Here is a 27,979-nt window from a genome sequence, read left to right as displayed (position 1 = left end):
TACAATGTAATTTTTGAAAAAACATTTTTATAAATACATTTTAAGTAGAAATGTATCTAATTCTTAAGCTGTGCTAATAAAAAAACATTGTAGAAAATGATTCATTCAATTATCAATATCAATAAAATATAAAATATATATATATATTTTTAAAGTTTTTAATAATTGCAATTAATATTGAAAATAAACAAGAATGTAGATTACAGCATTGTTGCTTTTGCAGCGCTAAAATCAATCACATGATTGTTGTTTATGGCATTTAAAATGACATTAATTCAATAATAAAACGCAGTTGTTTAGCAAAAGCATTAATGGCACAATTAAGCAGCATTAAACAGAACAAAAAATAAACATAAATTCCATTTTAAATTTAACTTCTGCATGCCATTACTCTGATTGAATTAATTGATATACGTATTAGACATAAAAGCACACAAAGATGTCTATTTTTTGCCTGGCTAAAAAGAGGTCAGTCTAGTTACTGTATCTTTTATTTATTTGGGTATTTTAATATACGTTTTCAAAATAAACAAAGCTGTTTTATAACTTAATTTTAATTTGATTGAGTTTTATCATTTTCATAAACTTTAAACAGTATAAGCGCTTTCCGATTTGTAGTTAAAAACTAAAGAAATTATTCAGCCTACTTTTCAAAATTTGAAAACGTAGAAGTAAAACTGTAAAACTTTATAACTGGTGAAGTGCGTCACTTAAGATTAATTATTCATTTGCTTTAAATATTAAAGCATTATGTTCATCTTTGGAGCATTTGATAAAACACTAATGATAAAATATCAGAAAGTATCTCACTGAACCTGTATTCACTCTACTCAAACATTTTTATTTTGCTGCTAAACACTCAGAGAAAGCATCACAGGAACACAAACATTTCATTAAATGATGCAAGGTTTATTTTGTTAGACACCAAGAACAGGAGTATCAAGTCACACATTATAATATGGATTCATAGACACATCCTCCACTTTAACTGGTGACTCATCTCCCTCAAGGGGCACGAGCGGGGGCAGGTGCAGGTGCTGTGCCGGCTGCCAGTTGTGCTAGCAGTAATTGCAAGAGGTTGAGGAGAAGATTGTTTTGGGGTGGTGCTGGTGCAGGTGCTGGTGCTGGTGCAGGTGCTGGTGCAGGTCCTGGTGCAGGTGCAGGTGCAGGTGCTGGTGCAGGTGCTGGTGCAGGTGCAGGTGCTGGTGCGTAAGGAGATGGATATGGATATGGATATGGAGGGGGACGCGGATATTGGTGTGGTCTGTAGAAATTCTGTAGAAATACCAAGAAAATCACAGTCAAATATAGCACATAAATTTCAAAACAAAAGCATTCACATGTATAGATATATTGTTGTGCAAACATTTTGCACTGCTTTGAATATTTACCATTTGGATTATTTCGATAAAATGAATAAATAAGTTAAATAAAAAATCAAAAGAACTTGAGCGGTTTCATATTCAAACTGACCTCTAAGGAATTGCTTCGCTTCTCTCTGTTTGGCTCATCTTCTGCCTGTTAAAAAAATTATTTCATTTTCATTATTTACATTTGTGTTAGGGAAATATGACATAAGTAACATTAACATTTAGTCAGGATTTATTTATTATTGCCATGTTAAATGACATACACCAACATAACTAATAGTTACTCACCAGCGCAACACAGCAGAGTCCGATGACACAGGCAACAATGAAGAAAGATTTCATGATTCTTGATAACCTGTAATATAATAAATCAAATATTAAATTATGTATTGAGGCATTCCACCAGTAAAAATGTAATGAATCAAAGTTTCTCTAAAATAATTAAATGTAAATTCTACCTTTGATGGTTTTGCAGTAAATCACCTCAGTGAGTCCTCTGAAGCAGGTATGATATTCAAACAGCAGTGAGTTGTGTCCTTTATAAACACATTATCAACATACAACTAACCAATCAGAAGATGTTACAAAGTGAGATGTTTGAGAAATCTTTTTGAGATTGTATAACAAACCTCAATATCACTCTGTATTTGGCAAGTTGGACTTTACGCAACAATTGAGAAATAGGAAACTTATTCACACGGTTGTCTCTGCTCTTATGGTATATTAAATGCAAACATTCTTGGCTTAAATTGAGTTTCTGCAATACATAAACAAAACAAAAGATTAAGGCACACCTTAGGAGTGGATGTGACTGGGATTTTCTGTCTATGACAATAATAAATATCTTTATTATGAAATTCAACATTTTGTATTCATCTGACTTCTGCTGTTTCAGCTTATTCGTTTTCTTTTTCAAGCCATTTCCTCATTATTTATTAATTATATTTTAAGATAAATAACTGCTAAGTTCCCTTTTCCCATTATTTTAGTTTCTTTTTATCAAGTCTAATAGTTGTATTTTAAAGGAATGAATTTGCTTAATTTGATTTTTTTTAACCTCTACAGATATGTTCAGCCATTTTTTCATTAAATATGCTTCGTCTTTGTTATCTTTTAATATGGTTAATAAATACAGAGCTCAGATGCAAAAGCCACTATAGACCTTTTGCGAGTAGATGTCACAGTTACGTCACTGCAAACTGCGCGCGGCAATGTGGTGGCAGAAAAACAGTGGAAATTAATTATACACGAGCAGTGCTGGGCAGTAGCTTCACTACAAGTAGCGAAGCTAGTAGTTTAACTACATTTTTCAGTAGCTTGGCGGTAGCTTAGCTGCTTTCTAAATCAAATAGCTTTTCAGTAGCTAAGCTCTTTTTTTGACCAAGTGGTGAGGTAGCTTCCACACAAGCTACAATTTTCCAAACATTTCTGAAGTCATCCTGAATTTGAGAATAAGCGCGTCATTTGAATCGACACAGGACGTCGTTTGTTCCGTATTTTCGAGTTGTGCAAGCCTTCATTCATACAAAACATTCCCACTCGCATTCTGTGAAGACTCGTGCTCTACCTCTGACTGGGTTATGTCATCAAGCCAAGCTCATATAAAAACATGTAATAAATATTACAATTGAAACTATTAATATAGTGTGCTTTGGCGGGCACCTCACAGACTCTGTGCAGGCTACCTGCTGCCTGCGGGCCCACGTTGGAGACCCTTGTGTTAAGATATGTCAGGGCCAGGTGTTTTTGAATAAAGGCAGCTCAAACATGCATTTTATTCTGGGAGTAGGATAAGTCCAGCAAACAGCCCCAAAATGTGAATTACCTAGGCCTACATTATGCTTGTATTGCTTATAATTACCAAAATGATAAATTGAAACTGAATAAATAATTACATAATAAAACTGGTTAAAAATAAAAAAGTAGCTTGGATGTTGTAACGATTCAGGAATGAAAATTCACTTGATTTTGATCTGATTTAAAAAAAAAAAAACACACATTTTATAGGCAGGATAGGCAGGAATTTTCTAAAAAAAATTTTACAAATTTGTTTAAACTGTCTTTATATACCAATACATAAGTAAAATGTAAGTACTCTGAAATAGAGAGTATAAAAAACGAGTGTCTATAGACCTCTCACGACTGTGTTTTAAACACAGCTAATTTTTCCATTCACTCCACCCCCTCCCTTCTGGGTTTCTTCTAAAACCACGCCCCAAAACACATGAACGCGCGACGCAGACCGGCTCTGCTGGGAGCAACATTTATCTCAGACGAGCGGAGAGGAAGGAGCGCGGTGCATGTAGTAACATCATGTCACAATCACATGTAATAATACACCTTACTTTATCACTATGAATATAAACAAATAGGATGGCTTTTAGTACTCACTATTAAGCTAGCATATCGATACTGGTAAAGTTTAAAATATATTTTGTTTAATTCGGTAACAAAGAGCTAGTTAAATTAATAAGACAAAGCTAAAAACAGATTGCATTGATAAAAGATTTTTTATTACCATCAGTGCCACTGTGATGAAGGTGAATTTTGTGGAAGATTCATAACATATAAGGTGTTTTGCTTAGAAGAGTTTCCGTGATGAAAGCATTGTTGACTCTGATGAGGACTACACTCCGGAGACAATATCGCTACCGCATCGTCGACTCGAGGAAAAGCCACGCGATATTTACTCTCGCTTGATTTCTTCGTTCATTACTTTTTTTGCGTTGTTTGCCTTCAATGACTGCATATGCAGGTACTGTGAGTTCTGAATGTTCTTTCTCTGTCGTTCTTTTGCTCTTCCTAGAGTGCCTCGTGCACGTTCATGTGTGGGCGTTCCGGTAGCAACAGGGGTGGTGCCATGGTCGCGAGAGAGAGTGATAGTCGCGCAAGCCAATCATTTGTGTCGTCCTGAATGGAAATAATGAGCTGTGTTTAAAACAGTCGTGAGAGGTCTACAGACACTCGAGTTTTATACTCTCTTTTTCAGAGTACTTACATTTTAATTATGTATTGGTTTATAAAGACAGTTTAAACAAATATGTAAAAAAGTTTGTTTAGATAATTCCTGCCTTTAAGTGGAAATGTATCTAATTCTAAAGCTGTGCTAATTAAAAACATTGTAGAAAATAATTCATTCAATTAACAATATCAACAAGGCCGCGTTATCCTAATGGGCAACATGGGCTGCAGCCCAGGGCCCCGAACACTAGGGGGCCTCCGAGACCATTTTTATTTTGAGTTTTTAAAAACATTTTGATTGACGTAATTCTGCGTAAGTGCTACCCAGAGCAGATGCCCCCAACCACTGGGTCGCAAGAATGTTCTGAAAAAAAAAATGTATAATAGCTATACGTAATAGCTTATGGGATATTTTGTCCTTAAGAGCCTCCGCGCCCGGCCGCAATTCTTCTGGCATCTCTCCTCATCATCTCCTCCTTCACTTAAACTTGGGGCTCGAACCCGACCTAAGGTCGAGGCTCGAGCTGCCTTCAAAAACAGCAAGCCAAGTTCGTTTACTGTTAATTATTATGACTAAATTTCATGGGCGTAGATTTAGGGTGGGACGCTAGGGACATGTCCCTACCAATATTCAGAGAAGACTGAATTGTCCCTAGCAATAATTTCGACCAAACATTTAATCTGTATTCATATATAACCACTAATGTCCGTCTTGTTCTTGTGTTTTCTATTTTTTACTTATTATATTTTTGTCAGAAATCATTTAAATTAGATTAGAAATCTTTTGCAATCCCGTTCTGTAAAAATAACGCTCTATGTGGTACACAAACGGTTAACAGCTTTCGTTCTCTGCAATGCCCGCCTCCGTAAGTCACATCGCTAATATGATTGGCTTTGCATTTCTTTAGTCCCGCCTCTCTAACGCACATTGCTAATATGATTGGATTAGCATTCTTGAGTCCCGCCTCTCTAACGCACATCACTTTTTGATGGGCTTGTCTTTACTCGCTACGTGTGATAGGATGGTTTCACTTTGTACAACGCGCCAAAGTTCACTCAACAAGACGTGCGTGATTATTCGGGCGACAGGTAAGTGAGGAAGAAAGTATTATTATACCCACTGTAACTGTTTCATGCACAAAAAAAGTTGTGCCACATAATGATTCAAGGACAGTGTTTTCACCAATACAGGACAATCCCATGTTAACCCTGAGGAGTTGCAAACTTGTGTCAACCTTTTATAAATGGGGTGGCAAGGTTATTTAGAGGGTCCCTAATCCATGAAAGAAAATAACCCCAACATGGTAAAAACATGAATTCATGTCATGATTGCTGAATACTTTCATTACTGCACTGTGGTCATTACTTGCACAGATGTAGACATAATGTTGCATTTTAAACAAACTATTTTTTTCACACTGATTAACTGTCTGTTAATGAAAAGAAGATTTAATGTAAACTACAGAAACGTTAATAAACTGTGTTCAGGAAACAGCATTATATACCTACTTCAACACTGGGATTTTTTGGCAAAATTAAATTAAGAATTAAATATTAATTGCATATTCTTCAATATTATAAAGTTAATATGGATTCATATATGTTACTATGTGATTTTCTTTTTTTGACAAAGACTTAAACAGCTACTGTTTATTAGGCTCTAGGACATAACGAATTGTTTATTATAGTACATTAAATTTGGGATGGCACCGGGGGTGGCGAGTCAGATGTCACTGAGTAAAGTGCATACTGAGTTGTCTGTTGTTTATGTCAAGTAAACGGTGATAAACAGTTTTTGCAATGCGACCATTTTATTTATGTCCCCACCAATGCCAGAATCAAACCTACGCCCTTGCTAAATTTACAATGCAGCTGTGCTTATTTAACAGCAGGACCTTCAGCGCACCAGGAAAAATTATAAATGGAGTACTAGATTAAAACCTTGATACTGTAGGCCTACATAATATATGCAGACAGCATCCAAGACATAATCTATTAAAGACTTCTCCCTGTATTAATTTCGTGTAAGAAGGCTGTGTCTTTATTTCTTGTTTGTGTATGGATCGACTTTTTTCTTAGTTTAACTGTTGGATGGATACATGAATAGACATCTTCTGTGGTAAATCCTTAGATTAAAAAAATGTATATGCAAAAGCGAAGTTGTAAGATAAGGCAACATGCATGTTTATTCTGATTCATGTTTATTTCGTTTCGTTTTGTATAGCCCTTTTTTATTTTTTTATTTCTGCACCCGTTGCAACTGCAAGCAGCAGAGCAACCTGCCTTCGCTTTTTAAAAATAGTATGTGTTGATAATAAACGTTTAAACTAACATTGTGATATGCTGAAAATATTTATTTTAAATAGTTGTTATTATAGGCAAGTGAAGTGTTGATTTGAGAGGCTCAATTCATCATACATGTCGTCAACTTGCTGTCGGCCGCTAACCACTTGTTTATCATAAAAACTTTAACAAACAAAAACTGCTCTAAAATGTAAATAAAAAAGAAATATAACTATTTTGCCATTTAAAACAAAACTGAACTGCTTTAATTGCTGCAAGAGTACAGCTGTACAAGCTGTGTAAGCAGTTATTTTTTGCTATTTCTGCGGATTTCTTTTGCAAAATCTATGCGGAATTTTGCAGAATGATTTAAAACGTTTTAAAACGATCCGAGAGAATGTGTGCTGTGAATATTACAAAAATAAAATATTTTATAACTATATTATACATTTTATTAAAGGATTACCCTGAATTAAACTAGACCAACATGAACCAACAGATAATGGATAATGTGCTTTCACGACCATAGAGTTTTATATAGCTGCTACCCAGTCTCATAATTCACATATATTACTGTCTACAGTGTAACAGTAAAAAGAAAAGGCTTCTCATAATGAATGTAGCGTATATAGCAAGATAATTTCATCAGTTTAACAACACAATGTATATATATATTTATCTTGTAAACGGATTTGAAATAATAAATAATTGTCGCGTCACGTAGCAAGAGAGACGATAGAGATCTCATTAACTTCTCCGCAGTAAGTTTTATTTCAAATTCAAGTTTTACATATTAAATAGACTATTAAAAAGTTTGTGCTGCTCTCATAAAAACCTCACTGCAGACAGCACAGACTTCTACTCACAAACATACGCGATGCAGTAACTATATCTGCGGAAACAGATTCCTAATGGGGAGAATTAAAAAGTTCGGACTCGGGCTGAGAATTCTGGGCTCTTCTACTTTTGCGTCAACTTGATTTTAATAATTTAATTGAGGAATTATATTTAAAGAAGAACAGACAGAAGCACTTTTAGTTGTGAGTTGCATTTAATAAATGTTATTTTCTGGACTGTTTCTGATTGTAAAATTATTACTTGATAATATTGTTTAATTTATTTAAATAATTTCAGCCTACTTTTGCGTCAACTTGATTTTAATAATTTAAATGAGGAATTATATTTAAAGAAGAACAGACAGAAGCACTTTTAGTTGTGAGTTGCATTTAATAAATGTTATTTTCTGGGCTGTTTCTGATTGTAAAATTATTACTTGATAATATTGTTTAATTTATTTAAATAATTTCAGCCTACCTTTGCATGATTTAATTGAAGAATTCCCTTTAAAGAAGAGCAGAAAGAAGCACTTTTTGTTGTAAGTTTTATTAAATAAATGTTATTTTCTGGGCTATTTCTGATTGTAAAATTATTTGATAGTATTGTTTAATTTATTTAAATAATTTTAGCCATTTTATGTTGTACATACGCTGTAAAAAACACTGGATTTACTAAAAAATATAGACAGTGCATCGTTTTTGCATCCCTTTTTTTAGTAAGTTTTACTAAAAAAAATGTACGCAATGGGGCACTTAGTAAATCCAGCCTTTATTTTTTTCAGTGTATATTGGGGGGGGGGGGGCAAACCAGCGTTAGCCCAGGGCCTCACAAAGGCTTAACCCGGCACTGAATATCAATACAATATTTTTAAAAAATATAAGTTTTTAATAACTGCAATTAATATTAATATTGAAAATAAAAAATGTAGATTACAGCATTATTGCTTTTGCAGCATTAAAATCAATCACATGATTGTTGTTTATGGCATTTAAAATTACATAATATTTACAATATAATATAACACAGTTGTTGTGCAAATGCATTATTGGTACATGACACCCCTGCAGCTGACATTTTGGCGCACAAAGATGTCTATTATTTGCCTGGCTTAAAAGAGGTCAGTCTAGTTATCGTATCTTGTAGCTATTTGGGTATTTTATTATAAGTTTTCAAAATAAACGAAGCTGTTTTATAACTTGCAGAAATATTTATTTTAATAAGATTGAGTTTTATCATTTTCATAAACTTTTAACAGTATAAGCACTTTCCGATTTGTAGTTAAAAACTAAAGAAAATATACAGCCTACTTTTAAAAATTTGAAAACTGTAAAACTTTATAACTGGTGAAGTGCGTCACTTAAGATTAATTATCTATTGCTTTAAATATTAAAGCATTATGTTCATCTTTGGAGCATTTGATAAAACACCAATGATAAAATATCAGAAAGTATTTCACTGAACCTGTATTCACTCTACTCAAACATTTTTATTTTGCTGCTAAACACTCAGAGAAAGCATCACAGGAACACAAACATTTCATTTAATGATGCAAGGTTTATTTTGTTAGACACCAGGAACAGGAGTATCAAGTCACACATTATAATATTGATTCATAGACACATCCTCCACTTTAACTGGTGACTCATCTCCCTCAAGGGGCAGGAGCCGGGGCAGGTGCTGTGCCGGCTGCCAGTTGTGCTAGCAGTAATTGCAAGATGTTGAGGAGAAGATTGTTCTGGGGTGTTGCTGGTGCAGGTGCTGGTGCTGGTGCAGGTGCTGGTGCGTAAGAAGACGGATATGGAAATGGAAATGGAAGGGGACGCGGATATTGGGGTGGTCTGTAGAAATTCTGTAGAAATACCAAGAGAATCACAGTCAAGTATAACACATAAATTCAAAACAAAAGTATAGATAAACTAATTCACTTTAGCACACATATCCAAATGTATCTCTATAATGACTGTATATTAATGTTGTGCAAACATTTTGCACTGCTTTGAATATTTACCATTTGGATTATTTCGGTAAAATAATAAATAAGTTAAATAAAAAAATAAAAAGAACTTGAGCGGTATCATATTCAAACTGACCTCTAAGGAATTGCTTCGCTTCTCTCTGTTTGGCTCATCTTCTGCCTGTTAAAAAAATTATTTCATTTTCATTATTTACATTTGTGTTAGGGAAATATGACATAATTAACATTAACATTTAGTCATGTTAAATAACAAACACCAACATAACTAATAGTGAATATCAGAAATGAAGAGACGGTTACTCACCAGCGCAACACAGCAGAGTCCGATGACACAGGCAACAATGAAGAAAGATTTCATGATTCTTGATAACCTGTAATATTATAAATCAAATATTAAATTATGTATTGAGGCATTCCTCCAGTAAAAATGTAATGAATCAAAGTTTCTCTAAAATAATTAAATGTAAATTCTACCTTTGATGGTTTTGCAGTAAATCACCTCATGAGTCCTCTGAAGCAGGTATGATATTCAAACAGCAGTGAGTTGTGTCCTTTATAAACACATTATCAACATACAACTAACCAATCAGAAGATGTTACAAAGTGAGATGTTTGAGAAATCTTTTTGAGATTGTATAACAAACCTCATTATCACTCTGTATTTGGCAAGTTGGAATTTACGCAACAATTGAGAAATAGGAAAATTAATCACACGGTTGTCTCTGCTCTTATGGTATATTAAATGCAAACATTCTTGGCTTAAATTGAGTTTCTGCAATACATAAACAAAACAAAAGATTAAGGCACACCTTATGAGTGGATGTAGCTGGGATTTTATGTCTATGACAATAACAAATATCTTTATTATGAAATTCAACATTTTTAATTCATCTGACTTCTGCTGTTTCAGCTTATACGTTTTCTTTTTCAAGCCATTTCCTCATTATTCATTTATTATATTCTAAGATAAATAACTGCTAAGTTCCCTTTTCCCATTATTTTAGTTTCTTTTTATCAAGTCTAATAGTTGTATTTTAAAGGAATGAATTTGCTTAATTTGATTTTTTTTTAACCTCTACAGATATGTTCAGCCATTTTTTCATTAAATATGCTTCGTCTTTGTTATCTTATAATAGTTAATAAATAAAGAGCCACTATAGACCTTTTGCGAGTAGATGTCACAGTTACGTCACTGCAAGCTGCGCGCAGCAATGTGGTTGCAGAAAAACAGTGGAAATGAATTATACACGAGTGAAACAAACAATATAACTCACTAGAAAATGTCTTGTTGTGCTGTTGAGTGTCAGAATAGGAATGCCAAAAAAATATTACCTTAATTTTAATAGTATACTGTTGTCAAAGACATCATTTGAAGATAAACGTAGGTGTTTATGGTTGCAATAAGCCCTTAAACGGACAGATTGGAGTGATGAAATTATTTGAAAATCTTTAAATAACTAGAATAGAAAATAATTAGAGAAGATGTCCAGTGTTCTGTCCAAGTCTGATCCCTCTGTGTTTCTTATAGTGTTTTCATCACGTTACGTTTATCATTTATGTAGAAGGATTTAAGATTTGAAGGGATAATACAGTACTGAAAAAGCAATAATATCAGCATTTATTAAATATTTCATAATTTTTCAGTTTTCTATGATTTCTTTGTACCTTATATCTTACCCTATGTCTTCTTGTTGTTTGTTTTAAAATTATTATGTTTACATACTTCATAAATATATAAATAAAGCAAACACACACACACACACACGCACACATATATTATGTGAAGTGTTATTAACCCTCAATTGGTCCTTGGGGTCTATATGACCCCAAACGACATTTCATTGGTTAAAAAAAGGTTCCCTTCATCTCCGAGATGTAAAACTTTGTGACTTTCCAAAATAACTATCTTTACATACACAAAAAAAACTGGGCTTGATTCGGTTGTTCTAAAGGTATGTAAAAAAATTTTTTATCAATCTGTCCCTTGGGGTCAATATGACCCCAATTGAGAGTGAATGGGAAATGCAAAAAAAAAATCTGCTAAATGCCACGTTGATTTTCAGCAAAGTCCTCAAAGTGCACAGAAGACGAAATAATAGAAAACAGGAAAATTATGAAATATTTAATAAATGGTTTTATATAAAATACATGATAGTATTGTTTTATTTGTACTTTAGTGATTCATACTGTAAAAATAATTGATTTGCCAATAAAGAACAATACATATACATTACATACATGCACATATATCAGTAGCCAAGCCATTTAAACTTTTAATTTATCTAAAAATAAACTTAACGTAATGAAAACACTATAAGAAACAATACACTAAAGAGAAACATAGAGGAAACAGACTTCAACAGAACACCGCGACCATCACAGTTTAACGTTCTGCCACTGTTTGGCTCCGCCCACAAAAACGTCATCTCTGTTTGCAAACAAGCAAATGGTCTATACTGTACGCCACCTTGGTGAGATAAAATGAGATAATAAACCAAATTTTCTAGGCATGTATTATTATATTCATCAAATACTTTTCTTCAAAACTGCTTAATCCCAGCCTCAGGTCATTTGCTGGCAGAGTCTGCTAAATGCCATGTTGATTTTCAGCAAAGTCCTCAAAGTGCACAGAAGACGAATGTGAAACCATCATAGATCACATTTAAACTTGGGTCGCTTGTGAGTACTTGGACCTAAATACAACCCGAACGTGGCAGCCATATGCATCAAAACGCCCCCATAATGTGTGGTTTAGTTTCTTCATTTTTACCTTTTGAAATCTGACTTTTATCATTTGCAATGTTTCTAGTTGCATCTTTGTAACTGTTTAATATGTCTTGGGACTGTAGGGAACCTACTGTAGTAGACCAAACACTGGCAGATTAAAGCAAAATGTTGTACACTTAAAAAATAATGGTGCTTCACGATTTGCAATAGCAGAAACTTTTTTGTCTAAGTGATTCTTTAAAGCACATTTAACATCTGAAGAAACTTTCTGTTTCACAAAAGGTTCTTTAAGGTGAAAAGGTTCTTTAGATTATAAAATTGTAAAGAAGAAATGGTTCTTTAAAGAACCTTTGACCAAATGGTCAAAGAGGAACCAAAAAGGTTCTTCTATGGCAGGGGTGGGGAACTCTGCTCCTGAGGGCCACTGTCCTGCAGAGTTTAGTTCCAACCCTAATTATACACAACTGAAAAATCTAATTGAAGTCTTCAGGATTACATGGAAATTAAATTCAGGTGTGTTTGATTTGGGTTGGAACTAAACTCTGCAGGACAATGGTCCTCCAGGACCCAGGGTTCCCCACTCCTGTTCTATGGCATCACTGTGAAGAAGCTCCTCATTATCCGTGCTGATGTTTGCACGCACAGATTGTGGAAAATCATTGGCAGAGTGAATGAACCAAGATCAAACGATCCCCGGACAAATCCCAGACACATTTTCTGTGTGTTTTCCGTAATCTGTTTGTGAAAATGGCTTTAGAGGGTTTTGCAGTAAAAGACAAATGTGTTAAATGACCAATAAAATTTAATTGAATTAAAGTCAACTCTGCTTATTACAGAAAATCTTATGGTGTTAACAGCTTACAGCATTGTCAAAATAACCATATTTTGATATCACAAAGAAACTATTTGGTTTTATGGTGTTAAGAAGCTACTACAAATTCACAAAAATGTTAAAATTGAGAAAAAAATATAAGTTACCTGCACTGTAAAAGTAAAAAAAAAACTTGGTTTCGCAAGTCAATTCAACCTACTATTTTAAGATTTGACTTGTGATAAGTTGACATAACATATAAAAACTTGACATTGTTTTTAACAATGTGTAAGCAGTTATATATATATTTTAATAATTGCAATTAATATTGAAAATAAACAAAAAATGTAAATTAAGGCATTATTGCTTTTGCAGTGTTAAAATCATTCAAATCAATCACATGATTGTTGTTTATGGCATTTAAAATTACATAAATTTTAAAATATAACGCAGTTGTTGTGCAAATGCATTAATGGCACAATTAAGCATTAAACAAGTCATTAAACAGAACAAAAAATAAACATAAATTCCATTTTAAATGTAACTTCTGCATGCCATTACTCTGATTGAATTCATTTTTTGCCTGGCTAAAAAGAGGTCAGTCTAGTTATTGTATCTTTTAGCTATTTGGGTATTTTATTATTCGTTTTCAAAATAAACAAAGCTGTTTTATAACTTGCACAAATATTTATTTTAATATGACTGAGTTTTATAATTTTCATAAACTTATAAGCGCTTTCCGATTTGTAGTTAAAAACTAAAGAAATTATACAGCCTACTTTTCAAAATTTGACAATCAGAAGTAAAACTGTAAAACTTTATAACTGGTAAAGTGCGTCACTTAAGATTAATTATTCATTTGCTTTAAATATTAAAGCATTATGTTCATCTTTGGAGCATTTGATAAAACACCAATGATAAAATATCAGAAAGTATCTCACTGAACCTGTATTCACTCTACTCAAACATTTTTATTTTGCTGCTAAACACTCAGAGAAAGCATCACAGGAACACAAACATTTCATTAAATGATGCAAGGTTTATTTTGTTAGACACCAGGAACAGAAGTATCAAGTCACACATTATAATATGGATTCATAGACACATCCTCCACTTTAACTGGTGACTCATATCCTTTTAGGGGTAACTGGAGCAGGTGCTGGGGCAGGAGCAGGGGCAGGAGCGGGGGCAGGTGCTGGGGCAGGAGCGGGGACAGGAGCGGGGGCAGGTGCTGGGGCTTTGCCAGCTGCCAGTTGTGCTAGCAGTAATTGCAAGATGTTGAGGAGAAGATTGTTCTGGGGTGTTGCTGGTGCTGGTGCTGGTGCAGGTGCTGGTGCTGGTGCTGGTGCTGGTGCGTAAGGAGACGGATATGGATATGGAGGGGGACGCGGATATTGGTGTGGTCTGTAGTAATTCTGTAGAAATACCAAGAAAATCACAGTCAAATATAACACATAAATTCAAAACAAAAGCATACACATGTATAGATAAACTAATTCACTTTAGCACACATATCCAAAATGTATCTCTATAATGACTGTATATTAATGTTGTGCAAACATTTTGCACTGCTTTGAATATTTACCATTTGGATTATTTTGGTAAAATGAATAAATAAGTTAAATAAAAACTCAAAAGAACTTGAGCGGTTTTATATTCAAACTGACCTCTATGGAATTGCTTCGCTTCTCTCTGTGTTGCTCATCATCTGCCTGTTAAAAAAAATTATTTCATTTTTATTATTTACATTTGTGTTAGGGAAATATGACATAATTAACATTAACATTTAGCCAGGATTTATTTATTATTTTCCTATGTTAAATGACAAACACCATCATAACTAATAGTTGAATATCAGAAATGAAAAAAAAAGACGGTTAGCACCAGCGCAACACAGCAGAGTCCGATGACACAGGCAACAATGAAGAAAGATTTCATGATTCTTGATAACCTGTAATATTATAAATCAAATATTAAATTATGTATTGAGGCATTCCTCCAGTAAAAATTTAATGAATCAAAGTTTCTCTAAAATAATTAAATGTAAATTCTACCTTTGATGGTTTTGCAGTAAATCACCTCAGTGAGTCCTCTGAAGCAGGTATGATATTCAAACAGCAGTGAGATGTGTCCTTTATAAACACATTATCAACATACAACTAACCAATCAGAAGATGTTACAAAGTGAGATGTTTGAGAAATCTTTTTTCAGATTGTATCACAAACCTCATTTTCACTCTATATTTGGCAAGTTGGACTTTACTCAACAATTGAGAAATAGAAAAATTAATCACACGGTTGTTCGCTCTTATGGTATATTAAATGCAAACATTCTTGGCTTAAATTGAGTTTCTGCAATACATAAACAAAACAAAAGATTAAGGCACACCTTATGGATGTAGCTTTGATTTACTGTCTATGATAATAAATAATTATCTTTATTATGAAGGGGACAATTTGTTATTTTATTCTGACTTCTTATACTATTATTAGCTGATACCTCATCATTATATATTAATTTTGTAGTTACACAGGTGTGAGTAATCTGTGCTTTTGGTTTTTACTCTCACTGTCTGAATTCAATCTCATGTGGATTTGTGAAAAGTTTTGATGTGTTTTTGTTAAGACATGGAGAATAAGTGTTTTGGAGGCATGCAAATACATTTCTTTATCATATGTTTTATTTGATTGCTGAGTTGGGTGTGTACTGTAAGTCATCATATCTCACTGACTTGTTACCTAAAACATAACACCATTTTGAAACAACTCCTAGCAACTATAAGCTAGACATTACACCGTGTTATAACTAAGCCGATTACAATGATAATGAAATGAAAACAATGTAAATGCTTTTAATCAAACTAATAAATACAATATCAGGGGTAATAACTGACATCTATGATTTTTTTTTTTTGTCTTAATTGTGCTGCAAAAAATGCATACATAATAGTAGGATGGTTAGATGAAGGATCATGGATGGATGAATAGATGTGTGGATGTCTATCTATTATAGACAGATAAACAATATCCACTCCTAGTATATAAACAAAATAGTAGTGAATTATTTGTGTTTATTGTAAGTATTATAAGTGTTAAAACAAACCCTCTCTTCGTTACAATGAAGCCCACCTTTGGGGTAAGTTTGCACTTCTGACACATTTGGTGTACGAGAATGGTAGGTTTCACAAACAAACTTTAGGTGTTCATTTAAAGTAGAGATGTGTTTTTTGTTTGTTTTGTTTGTTTGTTTTAAAATGTGAATATTCTTACCAAAATATTTTTTAAATGAATGACCCAAAACCAAAATGTGTTGTGCCCCACTTTCTCCTACCTGGATTATTTCCTTGTTCCCATTATTTTGTGTCTTTCAAGTGTAATGTACTTAAAAATGAATGAATTTGGATGATTTGTTTTAGATTAACTTGTTCAGATATGTTGTAGCTGTATTGCTGTTGTACCGGTAGTTATAGTGCTTATTGTCATTTAAGTAAAATTACTAAACCTAAACATGACCCTGATAAAAAAAATGCTAATTTACAAGATGTCTTATTCAGTAATTATGTAAGGCTGCTGTTAAACAATTTAACAAGCGCTATATAAATAAAATTGAATTGAATTAAAGTCAGCTCTGTTTATTACAGAAAATCTTATGGTGTTAACAACTGACAGCGTTGTCAAAATAACCATATTTTCATATCACAAAGAAACTTTTTGGTTCTCTCGTGTTAAGAAGCTACTTCAAATTCACAAAAAAATGAAAATTTAAAAAAAATATGTTACCTGCACTGTAAAAGTTAAAACAACTTGGTTTCGCAAGTCAATTCAACCTACTATTTTAAGATTTGACTGGTGATAAGATGACATAACATATAAAAACAAGTTGAAATTGTTAAATTAAATGAAGTTTATTTCTTATATATAACTCAGACAGCACGCCAAATATGCTTTATCTCATTCTCTATCGATTACATGTTAATGCGAACTCATGAACATAAAAAGGGTTGATTTGACATTGTTTTTTACAATGTGTAAGCACAATTACCAGTTGTTGGTTTTTGTTACATACAACATATTTTTTTAGGAATAAAAATTATTTGATTTTGATCTGATTTAAAAAAAAAAAAACATTTTTATTAATACATTTGAAGTGGAAATGTATCTAATTCTAAAGCTGCGCTAATAAAAAACATTGTAGAAAATGATTCATTCAATTATCAATATCAATAAAATATTTTTAAAAAATTAAGTTTTTAATAATTGCAATTAATATTAATATTGAAAATAAACAAAAATTGTAGATAACAGCATTATTGCTTTTGCATCGTTAAAATCAATCACATGATTGTTGTTAATGGCATTTAAAATTACATTAATTTTATAATATATTGCAGTTGTTGTGCTCAAAAGATTAGAAATAGGTGGAAGTGCAAAGGAAAAAACTCTATAATATTTCTTTTAATCTTTGTTAATGCACAAATTTCTGTGAACTGTGCTCAGTGTGCTCCCTTAAAAATAATTGGTACATGACAACCCTGCAGCTGACTATATCTAATTTCTGCCATTTTTGCACACAAAGAAGTCTATTTTTTGCCTGGCTATAAAGAGGTCAGTCTAGTTATTGTATATTTTAGCTATCTGGGTATTTTAATATATGTTTTCAAAATAAACAAAGCTGTTTTATAACTTGCACAAATATTTATTTTAATATGATTGAGTTTTATAATTTTCATAAACTTTAAACATTACAGGCGCTTTCCGATTTAGTTAAAAACTAAAGAAAATATACAGCCTACTTTTAAAAATTTGAAAACGTAGAAGTAAAACTGTAAAACCTTATAACTGGTAAAGTGCATCACTTAAGATTAATTATCTATTGCTTTAAATATTAAAGCATTATGTTCATCTTTGAAGCATTTGATAAAACACCAATGATAAAATATCAGAAAGTATCTCACTGAACCTGTATTCACTCTTCTCAAACATTTTTATTTTGCTGCTAAACACTCAGAGAAAGCATCACAGGAACACAAATATTTTATTAAATGATGCAAGGTTTATTTTGTTAGAGACCAGGAACAGGAGTATCAAGTCACACATTATAATATGGATTCATAGACACATCCTCCACTTTAACTGGTGACTCATCTCCCTCAAGGGGTAGTTGGAACTGGAGCAGGAGCACGAGTCGGGACAGGTGCAGGAGCTGGAGCAGGAGCAGGGGCAGGAGCAGGGGCAGGAGCGGGGGCAGGTGCAGGTGCTGGGGCCTTGCCGGCTGCCAGTTGTGCTAGCAGTAATTGCAAGATGTTGAGGAGAAGATTGTTCTGGGCTGGTGCTGGTGCGTAAGGAGACGGATATGGATATGGAGGGGGGCGTGGATATTGGTATGGTCTGTAGTAATTCTGTAGAAATAGAATAACAGTAAAGTATAACACATAAATTCAAAACAAAAGCATACACATGCATAGATAAACTAATTCACTTTAGCACACATATTCAAAATGTATCTCTGTATATTAATGTTGCGCAAACATTTTGCACTGCTTTGAATATTTACCATTTGGATTATTTCGGTAAAATGAATAAATAAGTTAAATAAAAATTCAAAAGAACTTGAGCGGTATCATATTCAAACTGACCTCTAAGGAATTGCTTCGCTTCTCTCTGTGTTGCTCATCATCTGCCTGTTAAAAAAAAAATTTCATTTTTATTGTTTACATTAGGGAAATATTACATAATTAACATTAACATTTAGTCAGAATTTATTTATTATTGCCATGTTAAATGACATACACCAACATAACTAATAGTTACTTACCAGCGCAACACAGCAGAGTCCGATGACACAGGCAACAATGAAGAAAGATTTCATGATTCTTGATAACCTGTAATATAATAAATCAAATATTAAATTATGTATTGAGGCATTTCTTCAGTATAACAGCCATTAATTAAAGTTTCTTCAAAAATAATTAAATGTAAATTCTACCTTGGATGGCTTTGCAGTAAATCACCTCAGTGAGTCCTCTGAAGCAGGTATGATATTCAAACAGCAGTGAGATGTGTCCTTTATAAACACATTATCAACATACAACTAACCAATCAGAAGATGTTACAAAGTGAGATGTTTGAGAAATCTTTTTGAGATTGTATCACAAACCTCATTATGTATTTGGCAAGCTGGACTTTACGCAACAATTAAGAAATAGGAAAATGATTCACACGGTTGTCTCTGCTCTTATGGTATAATAAATTCAAACATTCTTGGCTTAAATTGAGTTTCTGCAATACATAAACAAAACAAAAGATTAAGGCACACCTTATGAGTGGATGTAGCTGTCTATGATAATAAATAATAGTTTTTACTATGAAGGTGAGCATTTTTTATTTATCTGACTTCTTACTGTTACTAGCTGACACAGCTGATACTTCATCATTATACATTAGTTTTTTAGATTTTTAAACAGGGAGCTTTTGGTTTTTTACTCTCACTGTCAGAATTCAATCTCATGTGAATTTGAGAAAAGTTTTGATGTGTTTTTGATAAGATATTGGACAAAGAGTTGGGTGTGTAAGTCTTCAAATCCATTTTGAAACAACTCCTAGACACTATTAGCTAGACGTGATCAAAAATTACACATTAAAACTAAGCCTTACAATGAAAATAAAATGAAAACAAAATACTATTAATCAAAATGAAAACTGTAAATACAATATCACGGGTAATAACTGAAAACTATTGTTTGTCTTAATTGTGCTTCCCATTAAAAAAGTATTCATATACATTGATGCATAATAGAAGTATATGATTATGAAAAATCATAGATGGATGGGTGGATAAACAATATCCACTTCTAGTATATAAACAAAATAGCATTGAATTATTTGTGTTTATTAAAAGTGTTACAACAAACCCTCTATTTGTTACAATGAAGCCCACCTATGGGGTAAGTTTGCACTTCTGTCACATTTGGTGTACGAGAATGGTTGGTTTCACAAACAAACTTTAGGTGTTCATTTAAAGCAGAGATGTGTGTTTTATTTGTTTAAAAATGTGATTATTCTTAGCTAAATATTTTTTAAATAATTGACCCAAAAACAAAATGTGTTGTGCCCCACTTTCTGTTACCTGGATTATTTCCTTGTTCCCATTATTTAGTGTCATGTACTTCAAAAAGAATGAATTTGGATGTTTTTTAGATTAACTTGTTCAGATATGTTGTAGTTGTATTGCTGCTGTACTGGTAGTACGGTTCTGCCATTTTTCAACATCTTTCATCCGGTTAATAAATGTCTTATTAAGCTTGAAATTCAGCTTTATTAAAGAAAATTTGATGGTGTTACCAGCTGACAGTGTTGACAAAATAACCATATTTTATATCACAAAGAAACCATCTGGTTTTCTGGTGTTATAGGCAGAACATAGAAAATAATACACACAGTACAGCATAATTTTCATGAATGGAATTTCTATCTTTTTTGTATGGCACAGCTGAAACTTTAAACATGGGTTTATATTTCAGTTTACATTATGTTATGAGAGGTGTTTCTTTGAAACATTCATGTTTTTAATTGTTCTTACTTTATATATTTTACATTAGGTAAAGTTATCATCTGAGGACAGGGCATATAGGCATGATGCATTGTGGAAATGTATATAATTTCAAAGATGAAAAAGCATTATTGAGAATGATTCGTTTATCAGATAAAATATGAGGTTACACTTTATTTTGATGGTCCACTTTAGACATTCTACTAACTATAAAAAAAACTTTGCAATTACATGTCAACTAACTTTTATTTATTTTCAACTATACACTGTCATGTAGACTGTAAGGGTAGGGTTAGTAGACTGTAAGGGATAGGGTTAATAGAATAAGTTGACATGCATGTGCAAAGACGCTTATAGACAGTTGAATGTCTGTTCAGGGATCATCACAATAAATTGTTAATTGATATTAAGCAGACGGTCTATGGTAGTTGATAAGTAGTTGCAAAGTTACTTATAATAATCAGAGGTGTATAATACTTAAGTATTTTAGTTACATTTTCCAAGCATCTGTGCTTTATCAGAGTGTTTGTCTTGGGAAAAAAATTACTTTACTAAAAAATGCTCACTACATTCTAAAGCATATCATACTGTGTATTCATTATATATTGCATATTAAAATTGATTTAATGCCTAATTACATAAAAAATGTAATGAGTAAAAGTATGAAAATAATTTTTACTTAAGTACAAAAAATTATTAGATGTTTAATGTACTTAAATATAAACCAAAAACTTGAAATTATGAAATGTAGTGGAGTAAAAATTATGATAATATGTTTTGGAATGCATGTTTTCCAAAGAAAAACACTACTTAAATACAAATAATTGAAAATTTACTTTCATGTTAAAAGTAAAAATACTTAAGTATACAACTCTGATAATAATAAATTGAAATAAAGTGTTACCAATATGATGTTGGGTAGTATTTGCACATGTCACAGGTAGGGGTGGACCCAGATGTAAATAAGGTCACGCCCCTTTCTCCACCTCGAGGAGATTCCCAAAGCCACCCCAATGACCAGACACACAAGGTAAGCATAAATTAAAATGTACTTTATTTAATTTACTTAAAAATAATAAATAGGGAAGGGAAAAAGGGGAACTTAAAATAACGGCCACTCTAGGCTCTCCTCCTTCACCACCAACTGGATTTTCACACAGTTCATTTCCTTAGCGTGCACGTGGGCTCTCCCGCTCTCCACAGACGACTCTCTGCTGGCTACAGCTTCTGGGTAGGTATGGCTCTCTCCACAGCTTAATATCTCAGTGTTCACGTTGGCTCTCTTTCTCTCCACAGACGACTGCTGGGATACAGGGACACAGTGAATCGTTTTCAAGGCTTTCGCTCACCTCTGCGCTGGTTACAGCTTCTAGGTAGGTATGGCTCTCTCCACAGCTCAACATCTCAGGGTTCACGCTGGCTCTCTTTCTCTCCACAGACGGCTACTGGGTTACAGGGACACAGTAATCGATCTCAAGGCGTTCGCTCACCTCTGCGCTGGTTACAGCTTCTAGGTAGGTATGGCTCTCTCCACAGTTCAATATCTCAGTGTTCACGCTGGCTCTCTTTCTCTCCACAGCTCTCACGACTCACTCACTTTCCTGTCAATCAGCAGACATAACAGGTTATATAGAAACTTACAGGGTGGCGGGCTTACGCTGGCTGGTTCTGCAATGCGTCGATTTGGCAATGATTTGTAATGGGACGCCGGGGGCCAAGACCCTCTCGGCGAACTCGTTGAATGACAGAGGGGCGAGAAATCCACGCCGGCACACCGGGTCGAGCGCTACCCTTTCCTCGAGACCCGTTGGTCAATCGAAAACTGGACCGGGGCGCCCTTGCGTCGAGACCTCGGGCCAGCGGATCTCTTTCGCCTCTACTCTGTGATGAGGAAAAGGCCACAGGTAAGGTAACAATAGTAGGTGTAATACTCACACACGCTGCCACTCGCACAGTTCTTCGCCGCCACTCTGTAATTCTGTGAAACTGAAAACACACTACAGCATTATTGTACAGGTATTCTCTAGCGCCGTTCTTTCCTCTTCGTCGTCCCGGGACGAGTGACTGAAGGCGGGGTTACGTCAAACAAGACACAGCACTCACACTGCAATACACGGCATTACACAGCACCACTTCAAGTGAAAATTTCCAAAGACTCACCCACCACGCTCAGTGCACACAATAGACACCCGTCCTCTTCCACTTCGCTCTGGGCGAGAATAGGGAGATGGCAGACGGCCTAGCGTTTGTTTGTTGTCGTCGCTGTAGCTGCTTTCACACGAAACCTTCGGCTCACCCACCACGCTGGTACAGGGGTAGGGCCACTCAATCTCTCTTAAGAACACTCAAACGATGTATAAGTCAAATATGTACATACACCTACTTCAAGGGATTTGGTTACTCACAATCTCTGTCTTTCTTCGTCCTAGGTTGTCTTCACGCTAATAATAACTCCAGGTACCTAGACAGGGCGCTTTCCAGCCACCAACACCACTTTTCCACAGATGTATACTCACAACGGTAAGTTTTTTCCTCTCCTTCCGTTTCTCTCATCCAATGTCAGTGTCCGTCTAGCACTTCACCTATAAGGTCTTCGATATCCTCATTTACATCGATCTATGATCCAAACATGGAGAGAGAGAGCAATACAACAATCCAAATATAGCGTATCAGGCGAGCCCAACTCGGCGCTACAATACACACCAACACGACAGTGGATAACATCAGCCACATGCACTCTTCGGGGTGCTCCTTTCAAAAGATCCACAGCTTTCCTTCCTTTCGCCTCCTATGGCTCTGTCCTCTCTCCGCTCGCTTTAGCGATCCCCGGATCAACAGAGCCTTCCGGCTCTTCAGAAGGTGCGTGTCTTTGTGTTGCCTTCGGCAAAGGAGCTCCCCGTGTCAGTCCCCTCTCGTGTACATCGCTCTCGTGTCAATTGCGCCCTTTCTGTGTTCCAACAGAGCTATTTAAGTGCTTCATTGTCCCCCAGCCTCCAATCACACTTTGCCTAAACGATGCCTCACACCTGCAGCTCGTAAAGCCCTAACAGCGTCGCCCTGGAAACCAGGAAGTAAAAAGGTCCGTCTTCATATGCGGCCCGGTGGGGAAAACTTCCGGGCGGAACCAAAACTTCCCTAACTTTGGTTCCGCCCTTAGAAAGATCGTCACCTTGTGACACACAATCACAGCTTCATGGTTTGCTGCAGATATTTTTACTTTTTTAATGTTTTACATCTCAAAACTTTTTTGTATGTGTGTATGGTTTTATATGTGCTCTGTATTTAATGAATATTTTTTATTGTTTTTATTTTTCTTGACTGAATGAAATGATAATTTTGTTCTTCGTCCAAATTATTTGTTATTTTACTTTTTTTATGTTGCTACAATTGTGAAGCACTTTCAATATTTTTTTATGTATTGTTATTTATTATTGAGAGCCAGGTAAGGGTAAATATTCTTGTGTTTATAACTGCAATAAATTCAGCAAAAGAGATAAAACCAAATGTTTTAATGATAACAACAAGCCACTGAAATACACCAAGAACAACAAAATAAATTGATTGTAAAATCAAACCACTACAGACATCAAATTATTATTAAATTGTGCATGAATTGTTCCGTTGCTGTTGTATTTCTTCCATTCCAATTTTGTTTTAATATAGGCTGTTGCAGTGAGAGGCTTATCATAAATTCAGTAGTCTGAGTACTCAAACATATGATATCTCTCAACAAGCCACAGCCCTTAAGGCTATTTGGGGGGTGTAAAAGTAGGAGCAGGGGTTGGTGTCAGGACTGTAGAAGTTGAGAAGGGGGTAGCATCTGGAGATGGAGCCGAGAGAGTCTCAGAGAAAAGGGTCATCAGCAGCTGAAGAATCTGATTTGGGGTCAGTTGATGCAGAAAGGGTAAAACATATCCAATCTGCTTAAAAAAGAAAAAGAAATGTTGATTAAAACAACATGCATTTGCATCTATATTTACATACATTATGTATATGTTGCAATTTTGCAAACCTCATCAGAATCAGAATTAGAGTTGGATACAGAGCGACCCACACGCTGGTGATCAACTTCAGCCTATAGTTACAATAATCATCATTTTTGTTCTTGTCACATTATTTATACATCATTGCTTTCAACATTGAATCGCATTTTTACAAACCTACCCGAAAAGCCAAAGCCAGGCCAAGAAAAAATGCAAAGATCAAACATCGCTTCATGTTTCTGTCAACAGCAGGATTCTTCAAAGAGCAGAAATGATTATATTTCTTGTCCTGATTCTGTGTGGATAATCTGAACAGCATGAGGATTTAAATACAGCAAGGCACTATGTCTCCATCTAACTTAAAAAAAAAGTTTAGACTGCTGAAGCGCATAATTAAAGGGATAACAGATGCATGAATAATTGCTTTTTATTAAAAAACTTATGAAACCTTTCCAAGCGCTATCTGGATTGTCTGGTTTTATGGTTTAATGACCGGTAATTATAAGACGGCAACCTAAAGTACTTGAATCTGGTCAGTTGCACCATCTGGCAGTGATATTCTTCAATAACCACAGCGCACAACCGGGTTTATGTGTTGTTTGTGTTACACTGTACTGTATATTGTGTCTTACATGATCACTATGCAATTCATGCTGTATCTTCAAAATAAGTCATCTGTACGGATCAAATACCTCACCCATGTTGCTAAACACACAAGACATGAGAATCCCTGAAGATTAGGTGGGCTTAAGACCACAAATTAGTTTAGCAATCAGTAATTTCCTCCTACATGTGACACTCCTCTGTGGCTTTATTTAATCCTCCAAACTAACATTGCAATAGAGAGAATTATCATATAAGTCAATATACTTACATCTTATGGAATCAAGAATATTGAGATGGTCATGAAATATGCTTGCATGGCCTACAATGTTATCTTATACAAAATCAGCTTTTTTAGTTAGACTAACAATAATTTTTCTGGTAAGTGATCATAATTGACTTGACTTGACCAAAACAAACCCTACTGCAAAAAACAGTGACGATTACTCAATCCTCAGCTTTTATAAAGAGAGACAAAAGACAGGTGGAAGTGGAAACAGGTGGAAACACTGAGAAGATAACAGAACAGGTACAGTAAGTGTGTAATTATCTTTAAAATTATATTTCATGCTGAACTTAACTTCAAATATTTCTCATTTACAGAAGCAATGTGGTTTGTGGTGATTTTATCGTGTGCTCTGGTGGCAGCTCAAGTGAGTAAAACATTGCAAATCAAATTTATGAGACATTTATGAGATTATTTTATTGATTATTGAATGTTGTGTTGTGTTAGCCCAGTGACAGAGACCACTGGGACCAAGCTGGCCGAATGAATGAAGAGAAACATTTCACAAACCCTCCACAAGTGAGAGGAACGCCAGTCAGACCAAGATGGCAGCAGAACAAATTTGCATCTGTAGCTTTTGTATGTTTTTGTAATGGATTTAGTTTAACTGTATGCAAAAAAATGTTAATGATCAAAATAGTTTATTTTAATATGCACCTTCACTTATTAAATTACAGAAGCCGAAACAGATGAACCCATGGAAGGCAGATGGATCACAAGAGGAAAAAGAACAGGGTGCATTTGATGGGTCTCCATATGGGCGAGATCCAGCATTCCTTGGTCAAGATATAAGAGAAAACAGGGTAAGAGCAACATAAAATTTTCTAATTTATTAAAAAGTGCATTTGTTTTACAAAACAGCAAAATTGGAAAACACGCGGACACTTGAAGCTCATAATGCAAACCCCTCTAAGTGTGTCTGAAATGTTTTCTTGTACATTTTCTTGTAAAAATTGCCAACAAACCGGTAGGCCGGGATTAAAGGTGCCATGTGTAAATTTTAGCGACATCTAGTGTTGAGATTGCGAATTGCAACCAATTTCCATGTTACGGGAACCACTGTGTATTTAGATAAAATCGACTAATTTTAAGGTAATAAAACAATACAGTTTATTACAGTTATGTTAGGTATTTACAACACCCCTGATAATATAGTTATGTATATTATATTGCATTTCTGTAAAGAGATCCTTCTAAAAGGTACACAATGCACCTTTAAGCGTATTTGAAACGAAAGTATTTGATGAACGTATAATACAAAAAACATCTCATTTTTAATGGAGGTTGCGTTTAGCTGCTTTTGCATCTGAGCTCCTCACTTCTCTGCTTTTTTGTTAGGATGAGTGGACTAGGTCCAGATCAGTTTTGAACCATGGTGCTTTGAAAAATGGCCAAATGGATAAACAGGGAGCAGCTGAAGAAGCTCAGTGGAGCGGCAGGCCTGATAGATCACCTTTCAGAGTAAGTTAGGCTGACGGAGTTAAGCATCCTTACAGTTCAGTTACCATGGCAACGATCCCATAAAAAAAATCTGAGCTAAGCTAAAATGCAAAGTTACTTTATCATGACAAACATAGTTTCCTTTGAAACCTCACTGCCTTATGTGCATTATTTAGAAGAAAACTAAATGTATTTAATTTTTTATTATTACAGAACTTAACATAATTTAATTGTTATAACAAACTTGAGTGAGCTTGAGATTTCTTTTTGGATTTTAAACCAAAAGCAATATTTAGTCTTTTAGATGTGCACATGCAGCCTTCTCAACCCAATATTTGCCAAAATAAAAAATCTCCTAATTGTTAATGTTGTTTAGATTCCAGTAGGTGGCAGCATAGATAATCTAATTGGTCAACTTTTAGGAAAACCTCTTCGTCCTGACATGAAGGTAAGGTCTGCTTTTTAAATTAATGTGCTCTTCTCACATATTCATTGTTATTTTGGGGATTTTATAGTTTTATTTGTTACTTTGATTATTATCTTTATTATTTATTCATTATTCGTTTTGCTTGGTTATAATGTTTTAGGACAACAGGCAGTTCCTCCCTATCTTCAAGGTAAGATGTTGACAACCCTAAAAATGCTAAAATAACAATGTGATTTGATATGCCTTGTAACTAACATGTGTGCAATGTTTTATTTCACTGAATTTAACCTATAGGCAGAAAATGTGACTTTGCAGGTGAGCAAAACGGTTGATGCAGTTGTTTTGTATATAAAAATCATAATGTTAAAATAAAAGTACAAATCACTTTTCTCTCTCTCTTACAGAATGCTAGTGCTTACCATCTTAAAGAGGTAATGTCTCTAAATTAAGTAAACTTTTCATTGAATTAATCACAAAAATATACAATATGCATTTAAATAGTTAATAATCATTTTTGGTTTTGCTTTTAGGGAGAGAATATCTTTCTCCTTCCAAAGATAAGTGATTGGAGTAGTTTATGCTATTCATGTCCCACATATAACAACGTACAAATATTTCCTTAAAAGTAATAAGTAAAGATGAAAATAAAAATTTTACGAATTTTAAATATTTAAAAATAAAAAGAATACGATAGATGCATGAAATTCATGGAAAATTTGTCTTTTTC

The 27,979-nt window shown here is 34.2% G+C and overlaps 1 long non-coding RNA gene across 1 annotated transcript; it reads right to left on the bottom strand.

The window, feature by feature from the left end:
• Positions 1-21,544: 21,544 nt before the first annotated feature.
• On the bottom strand, positions 21,545-23,560 carry LOC141282063 (uncharacterized). The gene is made up of 2 exons (XR_012336611.1): positions 22,919-23,560; positions 21,545-22,817 (listed from the first exon to the last, which is right to left on the bottom strand). It is a non-coding gene; the product is annotated as an uncharacterized lncRNA (long non-coding RNA).
• Positions 23,561-27,979: the final 4,419 nt, after the last annotated feature.

The sequence above is a fragment of the Paramisgurnus dabryanus genome, chromosome 4 (assembly GCF_030506205.2).
Source record: "Paramisgurnus dabryanus chromosome 4, PD_genome_1.1, whole genome shotgun sequence".
Lineage (NCBI taxonomy): Eukaryota > Metazoa > Chordata > Actinopteri > Cypriniformes > Cobitidae > Paramisgurnus > Paramisgurnus dabryanus.
The sequence above is the reverse complement of the archived record's forward strand: the minus strand, read 5'-3'. Positions and strand labels throughout refer to the sequence as shown.